This window comes from Podarcis cretensis, assembly GCF_951804945.1.
Source record: "Podarcis cretensis genome assembly, chromosome: 2".
Taxonomy (NCBI): domain Eukaryota; kingdom Metazoa; phylum Chordata; class Lepidosauria; order Squamata; family Lacertidae; genus Podarcis; species Podarcis cretensis.
The window spans coordinates 71,055,340-71,062,082 of record NC_137171.1 but is presented as its reverse complement, the minus strand read 5'-3'; the positions used below and the strand labels follow the sequence as shown (position 1 = coordinate 71,062,082).

The 6,743-nt window shown below is 45.1% G+C and overlaps 1 protein-coding gene and 1 long non-coding RNA gene across 5 annotated transcripts in view; one reads left to right on the top strand and one right to left on the bottom strand.

Moving 5' to 3' along the window:
• Positions 1–1,411: 1,411 nt before the first annotated feature.
• Positions 1,412–5,770, bottom strand: LOC307209429. Its single transcript, XR_013835581.1, has 2 exons — positions 5,637–5,770; positions 1,412–3,528 (listed from the first exon to the last, which is right to left on the bottom strand). It is a non-coding gene; the product is annotated as an uncharacterized lncRNA (long non-coding RNA).
• Positions 5,771–5,926: 156 nt separating this feature from the next.
• Positions 5,927–6,743, top strand: part of RNF123 (ring finger protein 123) — an 87,743-nt gene continuing 86,926 nt past the window's right edge. The window contains exon 1 of one of the 4 annotated variants that reach the window (XM_079964398.1): positions 5,927–6,047. The gene's annotated coding sequence lies outside the window, so the exon portion shown is untranslated. Of the gene's footprint in view, positions 6,048–6,322; positions 6,459–6,548; positions 6,741–6,743 lie in introns of those variants that run through there. The other 3 variants (XM_079964397.1, XM_079964399.1, XM_079964400.1) reach the window with 3 other exon arrangements.

Here is a 6,743-nt window from a genome sequence, read left to right as displayed (position 1 = left end):
TCGCAGTGTTCCTGACCTACGTTCTGTAGACTTTGGGGATTGCATTTCCTCCCTTAAGGTGATTGGACAACCTTGGCTGGTCTTCCGGGATCCCAACTATAAAGGTGTGGGTTTTGCATATGAAGAAGGTGAACATAAGCACATCCAGTTAAGTAATAACATTTCTTCTATCCAACTAGTCACTGAGGACTTGGAAGATCCTCAGATCACACTTTATGAGCACCCTAACTATGAAGGGATAAGCAAAGTGATAAAAGAGGAAACCAACCTAAGTTATGGGTATTTCAATGACAAGGCGTCTTCCCATATTGTCCAGAAAGGTGCCTGGCTCCTCTATGAACATCCAAGGAGAGGTGGTTGGTACTATATAGCTCGAGAAGGAACGAAGCTTGATAACTATGGCCCTTTGTATCATTTCCATGATAAGTGTTCCCACGTGTATCCCCTTAAAAGTGGCCGGCCTGTTATCACTAGCAGGATCTTATGGGACCGCATGAACTTGGAGAGTGAGAGGGATGTGATGATTGATGAGATAAATTGTATCAACACCACAGAAACAGAGCAGACATTCACCACCACCAGCAGTCGAACCTATGAAATGTTCACAAGCCACAGCTTCAAATTAGCAGTCCCTAACCTTCAAATAAATGAGAGTTTCAATTTAAGCATAGATCCGAGCACCAAACTGACAGTAGAAAAAGGAAAGATTGACTCTGTTACTACTGTAAACAAAGTTGAGGTGACCATGCCAGCCAAGGTCCCCAAAAAATCAGAATTGAACATCCAGGTGATCATGAAGGTAGTCACGGCCTCTGTTCCTGTGGAGCTGATCATCACCAATAATGGTAAATCAAGGACTGAAAATGGGCAGTATCGTAGTGTGTCAGGACGCAACATCACCACCAAATACAGCATGAAATTAGTGAAGGACCAGTAATCACCAAAAGCAAAATGACCATGCCAGCTAACAACCCACTTTCATTTTGAACTGAACAGCTATAGATTCAAGAAGAGCATTTCTCCCTTCCTGTGAGGAAGACCATTACCTAGAAATGGGGAGATGGGGCTGGACAATGGGGAGTATTGCAATGTGTTGAGACTTTAACAGCAGCACTGAATATATCGGAATATATGGGGACATTATTCTCACTGTCTCATTTCTCTGTTCATTCCCTCTGCCCTGCCACACCTGCCTTACCTACTTGCATGTAGAGAAAATAATTAGGATTTTATTGTCTACAGTATGCTTCCCACCTTCCCAGCACTTTTATGGAAGTTTAAACTTCCAACCCACTCTTCTAATTTTGCAGATATTTGTATCTGAGTGGAAAAATTGTGTGTGTGTGTGTTAGTTCATTGTGATTGGTTGAACGTAACCTGTCCTAGGAAAGAAAACATTACCTTTTTAAAAAAAATAAATAGAGAACTGCATTTCTTCTTCCATGGAAAGATAAGTACTTGGCATCTGGAACAAGGAAAATTTATTAAATAATATTTTTTTGCATGTTCCTTGATCTGCTATTACTGCAGACATTAAAGACACTATACCAGATGAAATTCCTGAAAGCAGCAAGACTCCGATGCTGGTTTCGAGGGACTGATGAAGAGGAACTGAAGGGCAAATTGATAACAGGAGGACTGTGTAATTCATATAAAAATATGTAGCAAAGAAATCTGGAATCCACAGTTAGTACAATGAACTAGAAAATAGTCTCACTTCACTGACAAAAGACATCCGACAGAGAGAATCCAACAGAAAGTAGCTGTTAGGACACAGGTTGGTAATAAATACCAGTAGCTTGCATGCTCTATTAAGCCTCCACAGCAACTTTGTATGGTCTGCAGTTCTATTTATGCTTCTTAAGTCATATCTGATTTTTAAAATGATTTCTAGGGTGAATGGTTGCAGATATGCACCTCCTCAACTGCTATAGTTAAGCACATGCTTCTGCCAATTTTGTTTCATTGTATTTTTGCATCAAGTATTAGACTCTAGCTGCTGTTTGGATGCTTTTCTGCTTATTAAACCAGACCGGTGAATATCTCAGTACAACTATATGTATATGATTATACTCTTCAGAAATGGCTCACAGAATGTCAGCAAGAAGGGGTTGGGGGTGTTTGACATGTGGTCCTCCAGGTGTTTCTGAATACCAACGCCCATCAGCCCCAGCCAGGTTTGGCAGTGATCAGGAATGGTGAGAGTTGTAGTCCAGCAATGTTTAGATGGCTACATCTTTCACATCCCTCATCAAGAGGTTATGAGATAATTAGATGACTCACAGTGCAGTCCTATACTCAGAAGTAACTCTCACTGCGTTTAATGAGGCTTCCTGCCATTTAATTATGTATAGCATTACAGCCTCACACTTTTACATTTAATTCAAACTAGTCCACTTTGCTCAATCCAGTATTCAGACAGACAATAACTTTTATATTCTACCCAAGTTTCTTAAAGCTAGATTCTGCCTGCCAATATATTCCATGTATTATTATGATCTTTTAAAACCTCCCTTCAAAATACAATTTGTTTCTGTAACATCATTTAAATCAAATGAATCTTATTAGTAAATGAGACTATGCCTGATATTTGCATGAATGCAATGTTAGATGCAAGAGCAGAGTATAGTATCTAAGATATTACAGCTTTGTTTTTTATGTAGTACAGAGCATAACAGAAAAATGAGAAAGCAGAGTTCAGTTCATTTCACCCTGTCCTTGGCTGAGATAAATTTAATTGCAATCTTCTTACTGTTATAACAGTGTATTATTTCAGCAAAATAAGGGTTGGCGATGGATCTTCTGTGGCCCCTGAGGTTGTAAATTAGACATAGACAATTTTTAGTGTGTTTTTAAATATGTAGTTACTGGTAGGTAGCCGTGTTGGTCTGCCGTAGTCGAAACAAAATAAAAAAATCCTCCCAGTAGCACCTTAGAGACCAAATAAGTTTGTTACTGGTATGAGCTTTCATGTGCATGCACGGTATCTGAAGAAGTGTGCATGCACACGAAAGCTCATACCAGTAACAAACATAGTTGATCTCTAAGGTGCTACTGGAAGGAATTTTTTTATTTAAATATGTAGGTTAGTCTATACAAACATCACATTCTCTAATAATTGTAGTATATGATTAGGACCTCATACGTCATTATTACACACACACACACACACACACACACACACACTGCTTATTTGTCAAAACATTCAGTTTACATAGAGCATAAAATATACATAGTTTTAATGTATCAATAAAAGTTGCCCTAAAAAAACCCCATGTAGCAAACAATGTATGATGTTCTACACAAACATAATCCACTCATACACATGTGTATAGGCCAGGGGCCATCAAAAATTGAGTGAGTGAGTAAGGGTGGTTGTAACAACAAATATAGAAAGCCAAAGCATTGCTAAGAGAGTGCTACAGGCTTTATAAGGGCTCAAAATGGTGGAGAAATACCGAGATGGAGATCACAAACTTACTTCTCAATGGCAGAGAGCTCTGAACAGGATTGCAGGACAGGTGGCATCTGCAAGCAAGAAACATTAAAGTGAATTGCAGTTCAGAAATAGTCCTTTATTTACTAATTATATATGTATGTGGCCAGTGAAATAGAACAACTTGGTGTGGGTGTGTGGGTGTTTCTATACACAAATCAACTTCCAACTTCTTAGGAAAAATTAGACAAACTAATAGGGAGAGATTTGGAAAGGTGCCAAAAGGCAACTCACAGGCCATGATCCTTTTTTATATTATTCCTGTTGAGATTATATCTCATTCCGCAATTAGATGTTTCCATACAGTACAGTACAGAGTACAACAGCAACCTGGTGGGGGAGTCTAATAAAATCAGAAGGAAAGCCAAAGGGGCATACATTTTTAAAGCTCCAGAGCCAAAAGCTGAAGTCACTCTGCTAAGAACTCGGAAGGCATCTTCTGCTGAAGCCCATTAGTCTATTTGATACCATTCTGCACAGTAATGCATGGATTTATCCTTCTGCAATTCCCTCCAGACATTGCTGGACAGCTCCCATCCTCCTTGATCATTGCTAACACAAGCTGAGACAAGGCTGTAGTCCAGCAACATCTGGAGGGCATTGGGTACCGTAGAACTTAGGTGACTATCCTCTAAATTGAATGAGCCATTATTGGCTTTGCAGATGTATTTCTCAAGCAGCTGAATTCTAACCACATTTAACCAGAACTAATGCCACAGCTTTCAAGACTTACTTTACATACATGGTAGCTAGCTGGTGGCACCCTCAAGTGGTAATTCTGCACGGGGGGGGGGGGGGGGGCTGTGGGAATGTCACTAGAGCTCTGGACCCTCCCTGAAGGGATCACCAATACCAGGGACTGACAGGCTAGTGAACATAGGAAGCTGCCTCATACAGAGTCAGACCACTGATCTATCTAACTTGGTATATAAATACAGTGGTACCTCAGGTTAAGAACTTAATTCGTTCTGGAGGTCTGTTCATAACCTGAAACTGTTCTTAACCTGAAGCACCACTTTAGCTAATGGGGCCTCCTGCTGCCGCTGCACAATTTCTGTTCTTATCCTGAAGCAAAGTTCTTAACCTGAGGTAATATTTCTGGGTTAGCGGAGTCTGTAACCTGAAGCATATGTAACCCGAGGTACCACTGTAAACAGAAATCCATTACCAGCTGAAATTAGACAGTTGCCTAGCATCTTGATATTTTGATGCTACTGATGTCTTTTCCTGAAGTGTAACACAATCATTTTATGGGATACTGTATTAAATGTACAATTGTAGAAATTGTTTACTTTTATTAGAGTCTTATTTTATCTTATTGTATGCTGCTTTGATAGCTTCTGTGATAAGGTTAATAAAGCTGTAAAATAAAATTTAAATTTAAAAAATCCACAGTGATGGACAGCATCTCTCCAGGATTTGGTCTCTTCTAGTTTACATAGAGATCCTGGGGATTGAATTTCAGACTTTCTGTATGCAAAACATATGCTATACCACTGAGGTGAGGTCTTCCTCCTAACGAATTAATTGAAAACTGCCTTTTTAGTGAAGGAGATTTGAGGGCACATGATGCAACCACCAACATGTTTGGGTCTGACTAATGCCTGGATGCTGGGAATCCATAGTACTTTCTTCCACAATGACTGAAGAAAGCTGGGATATAAAATGTACTTAAGGGTGATTCCAGATCGATGTTTATTGTAGGATTGGCACTTGCCTATCCCCATGCCCCCATCATTTCATCTGATTTTTGGAGGGAAAATGGTAAAAATTAATCTCAGGGTCGTGGGTCCGAGCCCCACGTCCGGTAAATTATTCCAGCAATGCAGGGGGTTGGACTAGATCAGGCATAGGCAAACTCAGCCCTCCAGATGTTTTTCGGACTACAACTCCCATAATCCCTGGTCACTGCTCCTGTTAGCTAGGAATGATGGGAGTTGTAGTCCCAAAACATCTGGAGGGCCGAGTTTGCCTATGCCTGATCTAGATGATCCTTGTGCCCCCCCCCCCACTCCAACTCTACAATTCTAAGCGAGAATTGTCGTCCACATCTTGCTTGCGATTTGTGAACGAGCTGTTTACAGTATGGTGACCCTATGTGGAAGCACCCTACGGAAGAAGGGCGGAATATAAAACGTACTTGTCATGTAAAACCCCAGGGCGGGAGGGGACCGGTCATTAACAGGAAACCCCAGTTGGAGTCTGGTGGAGCTGAAGCGGCGGGTATGTGCTGGAATATCAGAAACTCTGCGGGGCAGCGAGGGAGAGCGCGGGAGGCAGAGACAAGCAGGGGCACACGAGAGGATGCATGTCTGAATTTGAACAAGAGTCAGTCCCACAGTCCCAGGGAGCGGAGAGAGCAGCCTGCCGCCGCCTGTGCTACCGCCGGCTCTCGGGGGCGGCGCCGGCCCAGGCGGCGCGAGATCCGCCCCAATTCTCCTGCTGCGGTTGAACCCTCCGCTTTGTATGTCCCTGCCGACGCTCCGTAGCAGGGCGGATGTTGTGAGGAGCCGCTGCCGGGGCTGGGCGAGCCAGGCGTGGGGTGGCGGCGGTGAGTCAAAGCGGCGGAAAGAGAGGCAGGCAGGAGCGGAGGGGTCTCGCCGGGGCTCCGGAGGTCGGGGAGCCCCTGGCCGGGGTGGGCGCGAGGGCCCAAGGGGGGCGCCTGCGAGAGGCCTGGCTCGGCGGCCGCGACTAGGCCCGGGTCAGCCGCTTGGGCAGAGTGCCGCGGCGCCGAACTGCCCGCTCCTCTCCGACCCGAGAAGAGCTCCAGGCTGCCTCGCCGGCTCCGCCCGGGGCTGAGGGAAGGCGCTCCTCCCAGCCTCCAGCCACGCGGGGAAGCTCTCGGCGGTCAGCCCCGCAGAGTCGCCGCCGCCGCCGCCGCGCCGGTCCTTGGCCGGGTCTCGCTGCCCTTGGCGTGGGTTCGTCGGGAGGCCTTTTCCAGGCAGGGAGCGGCTGCCGCCAGGTGCCTCCAGCCGCCGCCGCCGCGCGCGCATCTTCCGTGCCCCTTTTCTCCCGCCTTTGCGCGCCTCCCTGCTGTCCCCGGCACCGTCCCTCTGCGCAGCGCTGACACCACCTCGGAGGAGCCCTGGTGGCTGTGGGGAAGCAGTTTGATTTCAAGTTTCCGCCAAAGGAATGCGGAGGGAGGGAGGGAGGGAGGGAGCCAATCTCACCTCGGATGTGTCGTGGGGAACCTCAGTTACGTGGAGGAGGTTGTCAGTGGGAGCTTCAGCGAACCGCCTCAAACGTA